The following is a 13,231-nucleotide window of genomic DNA, read 5'->3' on the forward strand; positions in this document are numbered from 1 at the left end:
CCTCACACTATAGTAGGTTTGGAGCTGGCTTGTGCACTTTGCAAAAAACCTGTAAATCCTCATTCTCACCTTGCAAACCTTTTGTATTCCTGCCTTTCTGCCTCTCCATGTAAAGGCAAGTTGTCAAGGAAGGAGACAGTCTATAGATAGATTCCTAGAAGGAACATATGAATCAAAAAACTCTGAGAGGCAGCTTATGGCTTCAAGGGAGAGAAACATAATAAAGGTCACTTTGATGCGGACTGCAATCGTATGCTACAAACTGGAGCCAGTGATGGATGGATAGGTCAAAGGAGGAAGAAAGGCAGCACCTGAGACTTGGGCTGGTAAGGATGGTGCAGATACATCCAGCTATGTCACTGTTCACTCTCCCATCTTGACATTGCTGTGGTTTTGACTCTTGGCATCACTCAGGCCATAGGATCAGTTTCCACTGTGATCACATTCTTGCTACGTGGTAACCGCAGTAACCAAAAGTGATGCAAGTCAAGTAATTTAGAAGCCTTGCTCAGATTTAGTGAATATAGCATATGCTCGACATTTATTCAGTGAATTTAGATTTGAGACAATTAAAGTTTGGAAAGGTTTCAGAGAAGAACTATGGGAATAAATCTAGATCTGGAAAAGTACTCACATTTGACCTGTTCAATCTGTACTGAGTTTACTGAAAGCCAGTTTGGCTTAGTCTCCAGGATTTCATAAGACACAAAATTCTGTAAAGGAAGAATCGCAAGTCTGAGGACAAAGACCCCAAGAAGATTCAAGCTTTTTGGTAGTTAAGGTAGAAATAGAAACTGCTTATTTGTAAATGTCAGTGAAAGCAGTAGCAGCTTGCTTAAAGCAGTAAGCCAACAGATGAAGAAATGCTTAATATTTAATTATGTCAGTAAAAAAACCCAAACAAACACAATAAAGGATCAAGAACTTGATTTGGGGAGAGGGAGAAGGAACAGGAGGGGCCATTTACTTAAAATGATATCTATATTTTTAGTTAGCTGACTCTTAATACAGTCTCTGAAATATTTGGCCAGATGAAGCTATCTCTGAATTACTACTGATTATCATGGAAAGCTATGGAATGGGAAAGTTCCAGAAATCTAGATTATAGAAAAAAAATCAGGAAAGAAATAAAAAAATAAAGCAAAAGCACCAAAAGAGAAAAAGCACGTTGGTCCAACTGCAATTCCTGGAAAAATATATTGGAACAAATGAACTATTTTTAGAAGATAATAGGTTGATAAGTAACAGAGCCAGACTTGCTAAGAGCAGATTGCATCAAACTGATCTTGTCTACTGTGACAGGTTTAACAGGCTCAGGGAGGGTGAAATGTGGATATCATTTAACTTATAGGAAGATATGATGCTTCTTACAGGTAATTTGCATAAGTAAGCTCAGCAAACTTTGGACAAAATAATGGATGTGCAGGAGACCAGCTGGAGATGACATGGGCTCAAAGTAATTGCTAATATCACTATGAAAACTTGTATCAAATAATTTTCTGTGGACACAGCCATTATTCCAGCATACTAATGTACAATTATAAATACACACAAATGGTAATTTTAAATTGCATACTTAGGGGAAAAGGGGCAGGGAACACTTCTGACAACTTCAGAGGTCAAGAAGAGAAGCCAGCATAGTGTAGGCAAGTAAAGAAAAAAAGGTCTAAAATAATTAGGAAACAAATTAAGGTTAATATTTGTCCTTTGTAAGGTACAGTACACTGCACAAACACAGGAAAAGTAGCAGTTACCCAGCAGTCCAGTATAAAAGGACCTGGGGTTAGAGTGGATCACAAACTAGAGTCAACACTGCCATACTCCTGTGAAAAAAGCAAACATACGGAGGTGTATAAACAGAAGTGCTGTGAGATATGTAAAATAAACCTTTCACTTAGTACTCATAAAGGCCTCTGCTGGGATACTTTGTCCATACTTTGTCCATCTTGGGAAACACGCTTCAAGATGATACCTAGAGGCAAAAACACTGGAACAGATTCTGTGGGCAGCTGGCGGAACCTCCATCATTTCCCAACTTCTTATAAGCACCTAAATACCTAGCAAGAATGGTTCATTTATAACTAATACTTACTTATCTATACATACCCAAAAGTCTCTTCAAGCCTTAATTTCCATAAATTTACATTACTTAGAAGATCTGTGTGATCACAAATGAATTTCTTATACCATAATTCCAGCCCATGTTGTTTAACTTGATATGGAGCATCTCCACGACTTTAATGTATTTGTATCAGCTGAAGGTCAATCTTTGTAGTTACAGTAGTCACATCTGAATGGAAATTCACAAATATTTCAACCAGTAATCATGCATCTCACTGTGTAAATTCCCTCTTCTACACTAGACGATCAAATACAATTTACTGAAAACCAAAAAGCTGATCTAATATAACTAAGAAAGAGGTGTGGAAGGAAATGGAATAGTCACTCCTAAACCCTAACCAAGAAAGACTCAGGCTAAAAATGAAAAATGGGAGAAGAAATTTTATATCACAAAGTCATCCTGCCACTGCATTTGGCAAGTTATGTTAGAGCTGTTAGGAACTGAGTACATTCCCGGCATGATGTTATAAAGCATTCGTTCTGTAGTACTTATCAAAATGAAATGGTGGAAAACACATTTGTTTTCTCCAGCAGTTTCTAAACAACTTCTAGAAGAATGCTAAAAAGCAGTGCACGTGACTTTCCCACAGGCAGTGATACCATGACAGGAACTATCAGCTAAGTGGTATTCCGGGGGAGGTCAGTCCATATTCCCACTGGCAACAATGCTTGTGAGAAACAACAATTGTGGTTTTGGAAGGCAATCCACAGAGGAATGGCATTTCAGGGGTTAAAATCTTGTACCACATGTTGTATAAAGTAGACTTCGGCCCCTTTAAACCCAGAGCCGGTGTTGAGTCAGCTTTTTGCACTCAGGCCAAATCTCAGAAGACAGGGAGGCACAGCTGACAGGACATCCCTGTCTGGCCCCCACAATGGAGGATACCCAAGTGGAGGGCAGATGAAGGGAATACAAACTGCAAAAGAATAATGCTTGAGCTGTGGCTATCCCCACAGCCCAGAATAAAAGTAAGATATGAAAGAAAGACAGTATGGGCTAGCAAAAGATTGCAAAATGATTCACAGCAGCGAGTCATGTGTTACTGTCCTCTGCTGCCTGAAACTGGAACTTTCCTACGCTCAGCAGGAGACAGCCTGTGCTACTGAAATCAGGAATAGCACTCAGGGATCCCCTTTGTGCAAAGCAGGAAGAGCTAGAAGGTCTATCTTAGTTACCGGGCAGACTCCATGGCACAGACTGTGCAATTCCTAAGGCGACCTGAAGTGAAAAGCACACTCTGAATTTTAAATTCTGTATGCTGTTTTTGATTTAGCACAGAGAATCACCCCCAGCTGTTTTATGTACATACACTGTCATTCACCACAGAAAACCTAATTGTGTGTACCCATTACATACAGGTACAAATACTGTAATAATAAAACATGTAGGGGTGCACATAAGCAACGGCTCCCCCACTTCCCCCACATTTGAATGGGGACCCCACCATCTAAGGTAGGGGTGCATTTGTATGTGTGAGTGGAATGGCAGTTGTAAAAATGTGCTCCTTCTCTAAATTTAGGTCTGTGGAGTCATTAGAGATGAAGTGTGGTATCGCTATTTATGGGAAATAGTTTATACTTGCTCTGCAAGCTAATGCCGTCCCATTTACCTCACAAAGCTGTGCAGTGAGTCATGAGACCCAGCAACACTTGCACGCCCATAAGCACTACAGAAGCAGAAACTCTTACTCACTTGCTTCCCCCCTTTTCTTCTGTGATATTCTTGAAAAACAGCATCCATTAACAACAGCTCAGAAATGACATTTCTCTGATTATTCAGACAGTAACTGGTGTGGGTAAAACAAACTGTAACATTAAGAATATGAAAGGAAAAAGTCTATTCCACACTAAGGTTTCTTCTCTTAAGCTTAAATCCGAGTTCAACAATTTAAAAGGTCTTACTCTATGTCAAAGCTAAACCTATCCAGGCTTGAAATACCTGCCAGAAGAATTGCTTTTCTCCTCTATCAATCCAAAGATTTCCTGCATTGGATCTAGTGATTGTGTAGTTGAAAGGGGAGAGGGATCAGTGAACTTATTCACAGGAAAACTTTTGTTTTTAGTTTCTATTCAATCATTCAGATGACCAAATTAACTTCATGGCCACGTGATTCCCTGATTCAAACCACAGGAAGCAAGATATATCATTTAGGTGTCAAGGCTCAGTTACATCATTTTAGTTGCAAAGTGAAATTGCACTCTCATTTATTTATCCTCTCGACTAAGCCACTGTAACCATCAAGTCAGATCTAGACTGTGTCACATACTACACATATTCCTCAGAAGCTCAGACCTGCAGTTCATGCTTAAACCTTGTGAAAATACACTTAACTCTTTCAAAAAGATTCTGAGTATTTTTCCATGCCAAGTCTATTTTTTCCAGTGCTAATTCTTAAGTATTCATTACTCAGCATAATACACACAAAGTAAGAATTATAATTTACAACTCTGTCATCTTAGGTAGCTTTTTAAAAACATATCAGCCAAGGATACTTTCCATTTCAGTTTTACAAACCACTCCATTCTTCCCTATTTTCTCTCTTCCTGACAGTTATCAAAATTGTATTTTGATATCCAGTGACTGCCTAAAGGGCCGTGTAAGGTGGGAGGGGTGGGTGTGGTGATGGTGAGAAATCACTGCAAAAGAAACAGAACAGCAACTTTTTTTGGATTATAAGACCAACTGCTTCAGGGCTTCTTTAAAATGCAGTATGAAAACAAAACTATGACAACAATCTTTGCCATGGCTTTGAAATTATGATTTCAGCCAAACCAGCAGTTTCTAAACCATTGCCAATGCATGTTCAATGTATCCCAGAATGCCAGCAGTGAAGTGCCTCACATACTTTTTCTCTCTGACTAGGCTCGGAGAAAAGGAACACAGACCATGCCTGGAACACAGGCAACACCTGTATCACATGTACCAGAGAGCCTCTCCTACTGTCCACAGGATATATGGGCATATTAATTTATCCATTTGCAAACATGACCAGAGTATTTGTTTTAAACACAAAAAGAATTAATTCAAAGTGAAAGAGAAAAGAGAAACCACAAACCTGTGTGAAAAAGCCCAAATCTGTTTTCACTGTGCAGATTACCAGAGACACCTGGCATAACATACAGTGCATATCACCCTTGTCTTACTTTAGTGTAAGTACAGGATGGTTTGAGATGGTTCTATCCAGCTACTCTCAACAGATCAAAAATTGCTCCTGCTGCCATCCAGGCAGCAGCGGAACTGGTTTTCAGGGGTTAGTAAGGTAAGCCATGGTGATTAAGCATGATTTATAACCCTGTCATTCTTACAACATGATACGCAAGTCTCAGTCCAGAAATACCTCAGTTCAGAAATTTTTAAAAAACTGATCTGTCATCACCATACTTGAGAGTGTTGGTATACAGTTCTCAGTTACCTTCTAATAAGCATGTCAGAGGTTTCAAAATAGACACAAAATTCCCAGTATGAATTATAAAGCAGGTCTCATATTGCTGCAGCTGGAGCTACAAGTAAAACATGTATCACTATAATCACATTTTTTCTGGTTAATTTGAGGCATATATAGTTTCTACTGCAGTGCTATATTTGTTGCCAATGTAACAGAAACAGCAGAGTTAAAAAAATTAAAGAGTTAGCACACATACACAAAGTCATTAACCTGAGTCCTTGTCAGACAAGAGAAAGCAAAAAAAGCAAGAGCAGAGAGCACAGCCCTGCATATCAGGAAGTCATTATTTGCAGTGAAAGTGAGATGAAATGCAGATGTAACATAAAAACAGCCACAGGCATAGTGATTTTAAGGTTTTCACTTCCATGGCTTGGTGGAATACAAAGACAGAAGACTTGGTCACCAGAAACAAAGAAAAAATAACCAAAATAAATTAATCACTTGGCTCTAGAAGTGATAAACTTAACAAAACTCTATAGACAACTCATCTGCACTAAGAGTAATACCACTTGCAGTATACAATACATAAACTTCTGTCTTTTAATTTTTTCTTCCTTGTTAAGCAAAACAGCTTAATCCAGTGTATTTATGCATGCCTTTTCTCATATTTTATACATTGCTGAATGTTGTTTTAAAAGTGAATACTGCAATACGGGGATGTTAGCTATGTATGTACTTACTAGGAAGAATAATATGATTGATTCATATTTTGTACCAAACAATAAGAATTTGGATACTACTTTCTTTTTCTGAAAGCAGAATTACACTGCACCAGAAATCAGAATTATAGTTCCCAGTTTGTCATTTAACTGAAATGGGCTAGACTAGCACAGGCTCAACTTACATCATACTGATATTCTTTAAAATCTTTTTAACTTAGCTGATGTATGAAATATGAAGCTGATTTTAGTCAGAAAACAGAGACTGCATTGGCCAGAGGCTTTTGCTGGAGGAGGCGTTACCCATGGCTGCAATACCTTGCCAGTGATGCTGCTTCTTATTGTGCCAGAGCCACCTGTTTTTCAGACCCCTAGTTTGTGCCTTCATAGAAATTAGCCAGCGTTTAGCTTTTGGTTCCTCTCCTGTTACCCTTTTTTCTAGATGTGCAAACTTTCCACAATGGAACCAACTGTATATTTAGTCTGACAAACTGCAATATGAGAAATCTGCTCACCTTTGCATCTCAGCTGTCCAGGACTGAAAGCAGAAAAACTTGCTAAGCAAACAGTCACAAGCCAATTGCTGACTTTTCTAAAGCTCAGGGGCTGCAGACCCTCATTTGCACTGTACAGAGGCTTTGAAGAGCAGCAAGTTGCTCACAGTACTGGTTCCCACTCCACAACTGTCTCTCTCCCCTTATCTCTTCCAAGTAGCTCTCTGTTACGCTATCACATCTAAGGAACAAAGGGAATAAAGCATTATAACACCAAGATATTTGGGAAGCATCTGAAATCATTCAGATGGCTAGTAAAACTAGTTACTGATATTTCATTATAGCATTAATATATTACTAACCAATACATCTGACTACCTATTTAAGATAATTTTTCTCTCTGAAGGACTCAAGTAAGTGTACTCAAACCCATACAGGAGCGCAACTACCACTGGGCCTCCTTCCTTTTGAGGATGATAATAAGGGTTAGGGTTCAACTTGAAGCCATTTTCATTTAAAGCAAAGGCTCCAGGACACAAGTACAGCTGGAGGCAGTGATTTCAAACAAACTGTCTGTGGGGATGGAGGGGCCTCAGAAAATACTTTGGGGCATGACTGAAGCCTATTTGGGAAGTTTTGGTACATTTCTTTATGAGTAGTTCTCAGATCAAAATCAAGTGCAGCAAAGGCATCATGCAGAAAGTGGAAAATATTTTACTGACTAAGCTGACTGAGTTGCTGATCTTGAGATTTTTGAAGGATTAGCATTTTAGGAGAAATTATTGCCATCCTATTACTTTGAATTCTTTTAGTGATTTATCTATATCATCCTCTGTGCCTTCTTATACATGTGTGAACTGCCTCCAGGTGGCTGGTAAGAGGGTGGGTGCTGGCTGAGGACAGCCGTGCTGGGGCAGGGGCCTGCCATGGCTCTCCATTGTTGCAGAAGCATGCACCAGCTCAGCACTGCCCTGCTACACATTCTAAATCCCTGCTTTTGTGTTTCCTCACTGCCAGAGATAGCTGCTCTCAGCAGCCTCCTTGCCTGGAGCACCGACACAAAGAAATGTACAACTGCATAGTTATACTTCATGACTCAGCTGAAAGGACAGAAGTCAAACAGCAACCTCCTCAGAACAACCAGAGCTGCATATTAACCAACCATCTGTGCATGCCGTTGTGACTTTGCATCATATTTTGAGATTCAGAAGAATTAAAACAGACAGAGGAAGAGGAAACCCGTAGAGAGATTTATTTTTACCTCCTGTAGCAAGATGTCTGCCTTTGTAAAAGTGTGTTTGTACAGGCTGCACATGCTCTGAACAGTGAAACTTTCATCTGGGCTTCAAAGTGGCATACTTGCTATTTAACTTTCATTGCGTAGAAGCAGACAGATGGATTTAGTTTGGAATTTTGTTTTGGTCCGTTGTATTTTTTTTTTTTTTTTTTACTATTAGATCCTCAGTTAGAAGTGAAGCCAGCTGCTTATAATTGAATTCCTGCAATTCAAACTGGTTGCTTGCATTTTGACCGCTTATTTAATACAGTTGGTATTTCAACGGTCAAAAGTAACCTTTGAAGTTAGCACCCCGTTAAGAGGAGAGCTGGGGGGGAGGAATCAGTTTCTGTGGCTTGTGACTAGCGTGTTCTTAGACTGAATGAAGAAGACTGCTGTAGATTGATTTCCATAGCCTGTTTCAGCAAGAAGGGATAATTTGCATCCCAAGAATGTTGCAACACATGCAAAGTTACAGATATCTGTGGCATCGAGTGAACACACTTCGCACACACTTTGAATGGGATAGTGAAAACCTCAGCTTCTGCCCAGCTCTAGAGACTGTTCTGCCCACGTATATCCTTTTTTAATATTAAAGTGCTGGCTGCACACAGGCAGCTACAAAAGCCTTTAATATACAGTTTCTTTCTAAACCTTTCACAGCTCCACAAACACTACGCAGTCCTTGTTCTCAGTCCTTGAGGATGAGAGGACTGATAAGTTGGGCTGTTCACAAAAAAAGCAGCCCATTTTCTTTTAAAACAGGGAGTAAGTGCTGATTATTTAATTCCACCCCCTCCCCATATCTGTTATAGAAGGGGGAACAAAGCTGGTTTGCACCCTCTACCTGCAGGAATTCAAGGCCACTTCTCCCATGGGAGGGAGACTTTATGCCTGCGACAGAGAACTGTGGGTTCTGTTGCTGGCAACATGCACTTTACGAGTTATGTATGACAACACAGCTTTGCCATCTCCTTCGCAGATGTGGCTTTAGGTCATACTACAGCAAAGCAATTTAGCAGCAATAGTTGCTTAAAGTACCATTGGCATCAACATGACTCTACAGAGAGGTGTTAAATTAACGCCGTTATCCCTGTGTGAATATTTTTCCACCATGTGATCCTTCTCTGCTGCTATGTATATCTTGTATTTGGCAGTTTATTTTCAAAATCATGCAGAGGTGCTTAGCAATTCTACCATCTATGTATTAACAATTCAAATATCTTAATTTCCGTTTTCTCCACAAAAGGGCTTTTGAGTTTAAGTAGAAGTTATTTTCATAGCAGAAAATATTAACGGAAGTAACTGCATTGGAAGGAGATTCCAAAATATGCTCATCTCTAACTACAAAAGAAAAAAAGATAGACTGCACTAAGTAAACAACATTCCAGACAAGAAATTAAGCCTTTCCATTGCCATTCCAAATGAATTTATCGTTCAACTTACAGTTGAAACAGTTATCCAGTTATGGATATTTTAAAAAGCCCTTCAACTTCAGTCTCAGATCTTTAATCAGGCCTGCTGACTGCAGGAGCAGTGATTGTGTGAAATTAATGCCAGTTATGATGAAGGTAATAACAGAAATTTGATGGCAAATCAGATTGTGGCTAATAATTAATTCCTCTAAAATTGCTATGAGCTTGATTTCTCATCCTATTTGAGCAGAGCAACACATTATTTCCTCCTTTCTACCGGACAGCAAAAATCACCTTTCCCTCCAAGTTAGTATGTCCTTTCCCAGATGAACAAAACAACCATGCAAGATGCACTGACCATGCATATCATGCAAATTTGAAAGCATCGTAAGTTAGTCAAGTCAAAGGCAAATTTCACTTAGTGACATTTTGTACATTCATACAGTTTAATATTAAGATCATTCAGAAAACTGACATTTTTTTGTGTTATTAAAGGAAATGCCCTCCTTCCTTTTCTCCCCACTTTCCCCCTCTGACTCTTCATGCAAAAGGAAATTGGAGTGTTTTTGCTTAAGTAATAACATTAAAACTATGTAATGCTCAATGGAACTGACAGACATAGGTCTTAGAATAGAATATTTCAGTTGGAAGGGACTTACAATGATCATCTAGTTCAACTGCCTGATCATTTCAGGGCTGACCAAAAGTTACAGCAAACTATTAAGGGTCCTGTCTAAAATGCTTCTTAAGCATTGACAGACAGTGTCGGTCATGAATTGAGCTGCAAAATATACCCCATTTCAGTTTCCTTTTAAAGATGGCCACAGCAATGACTCTCTTTATTTGGTCATATTATCACATAAATTACTTGATTTTTTTAGAATATTACATTTACCCTAAATTGCTTACAAATTATCAATTGTTGCAGGACTCTTGCTTTATTTCCTTCTAATGAATGAATACATGAAAAACTCTTTTTTTTTTTTCCCTTCAGCAGAGACTGTTTAAACTTGTAGATACAGAAGGCTGATGGTCAGGGAAAAAGGAGTGTGAGAAAGATGGTTTGTCTTTTTTTTTTTTTTTCTTTTCACATTTCCTCCCCCCCCAGTCAAAACCAAACAAACCCTCTCCTGCTCATCTCTTGAGTCTTCTCAGCTAGTAAGATGATTCAGAAATAGAAGACTAGTCATTTACTGCTAGAATACTTCAGAAGAAGAGGTAGAGAAATTTCAACAGAACCGTGTTTTCCATCAGAAAACGTGACTTTATGTCTGTGATAAACTTATTAAGTGTCCACAATGGAGTTTAATTTAGGAAAAGACCAAAAAAAAATATTATTTCATTTCCTACTCTGAAGCTGCCATGTGGAAACTTCTATAGAGTACAAAAAAAGATTTAAAGAAATTCCTGTAATGCAATTTCCTTCTAAGAACACATTATCAAAGGCTATTACCACTTTTCACTCAGCTCTACCCTATAGCAAATGGCTACCCTTTAAAAGAGGACAGGCAAACAGAATTTTGTCTTAATAAGCTACACTTTCTTTCTGTTGCTGTGCCTTAGGCAACTCCCAGGCACCCTCTCTTGCAGTGTGCTGCAACCTTGTACAGGTCACGTTGCAATAAGAGCAACAGAGACACCATCTTTACTGACAGGTGTCAAAAAAGGATTTGGCCAGCCTATGACTGTTTGAGTGAGAATTGCTTTGATTTGATTTGACTTGGCTTGATTGGATTCCTCTTAAATCATGTGATTTAACGGTAGACATTTTTGAGATAGAGGAGAAATGGGAGACCCTCTTAAGATGCTACTCACTGTAACAGCTTACAAAACACAATAGCAGTGTCTTAGTTGTGATGGTTAAGCGCAAAATGTAAAAGAGGAAGCTTAAAGTTTAAAAGCATGTCTCTTTTTCTCTGATGTTCTAGGTGATCTAACAGAAGATACTACCTTTCCATACAAACTGTCTTACTTTTCTGTATAATGTGTAGGCTTCCTCACCCACAGTTTTCCGTCCTGACAAATGCTAAAAATATCAGAAGACCTGTTAAACTCAAAGGTTAGTTCATCTGTCATGGAAACAAACATTCCCAGGCAGTGAAAGAGGAGAAATTGGCATATAAGTAAACAAGTGATTGAGAGGAGGAGCCAGGAAAAAGATACATCACAGGACCAATTCAACTTCTGGGAAATTAACTAAGGTGACCCTTTCACACAGCAAATACAATTGTTACCAGTTACAGAGGAACATGTAGATGGTGAAGCAAAATGCACAGACACCTATAACATTATGAAGAATTATATAAACCTTCACTAGTTTAGCATGGAAAAAACCTACATAAGTCGTATCTGTTGGTGTCAAATATTTCAAACTTCTTTAAGGTGCACAACTGACAAGTGGTACCCTTAGAACTAGTGAATTGAAAACCACATCCATTACTTTGTGGCCAGTCATCTTTTGGAAAGTGTGATGAAGGTGTAAAAGACCACCGTTCAGATCTCAGGCCATACCCATGTCACATGCTGTAGGATATTCTGAGAAGACATTCCATCTCTGTTACTAGTGTTGATAGAATTTTGCTATATCAGAAGGAGACATTGAGGAGAAAGCACTTAAAAACAGCTGGCAACACTAAGACATGTTCCCAAAGCAGTTGTTCAACTCCTGCTCAGAAGCGGGTGAAATGTGTTTTTGAACTTACTTCCCTCATTCCAGGTGGACATCCTAATTAGAGGGTTCTTCATGGAATGGAGAGCACAATTTCTTACTCTGGTGTGCCTGTTAAGGAAAGGCAGCAAAAGTAACAATCATAGGATTGTTTCAGGAAGAGTCACCACAATAAACCTTCCCAATTTATCTCATGAACCTGTGTAGCACAGGTGAACTGAGACAAGAGGTACTCAAAAAACCCTCGTTACTTCTTAAAATACAGAATATGAGAAATGCCTTTGAACAGATGAAACTGACTGAGAGAACTGTGCAAACAGGAACATGGCAATGCAATAGAAACAGTATAATGGTTAGCAGAAAATATTTTGACAGCTTTTTCTAATAGGTTTTCCTTTTTGCAGCACGAGGAAGGTAAAGCTTAAATTTTTTTTTAGGTTTTCATGTTTGTTATGTGTTAAAAGCCTCACTGAATTGAAGAATCCCATCCCATATTTTGATAGTTTTAAAAATAAAATTTGAAATAGCTAACTTAACTGTAGCCTGTTGTCTAGAAATAATATAAGGATTTATAGCAATTTTTTAAGTCCTACTTTCCAAGCTGACTTAAAAGTTACAGAGTATACAAAATGAGTAATAATGGTGCATTAGGTGAAGGGAAAATAAAATCTAGTATGCTGGTCAAAAGTTTCTGGACTGCTCAATTGCTGATATGCCTAAAATTGACTCCCTTTTAACTAAATCCAGTTCAGGTTCTTTTTATTGATACAGAGAATGCCAATATTCATTTCTATTGCTTCTACTCCTTTAAGTATCTTTTTTTAAAAAAATTCTGGATATTCAACTGAGCTGTTTTCAATGAAAAAGACTAGAAACACAGGAAGCTGAAGTTTCCAACTTCAGAACAGGTGAAATTGCAACCCTGTCCCTATGTTGTCCTGCTCATGAACTCTAGAAAAGCAAAGGCATAAATTTAATCCATATAACTTTTTTTTTTTTAACTTTTGTCTCCCTTCTTTTTAACCCAAGCTACTGAAAGAATAGAAAATTCTGTAAACATGAAGTGAAATTATCCCTTTTAATATAGTGTCAGGTGGAAGACAGTACTTACCTGTAAAGCTAGACAAAATACTTCTGAAGAAGGTATTTTCC

The sequence above is a fragment of the Corapipo altera genome, unplaced genomic scaffold (assembly GCF_003945725.1).
Source record: "Corapipo altera isolate COAL_440 unplaced genomic scaffold, ASM394572v1 2, whole genome shotgun sequence".
In the NCBI taxonomy this organism is placed as follows: domain Eukaryota; kingdom Metazoa; phylum Chordata; class Aves; order Passeriformes; family Pipridae; genus Corapipo; species Corapipo altera.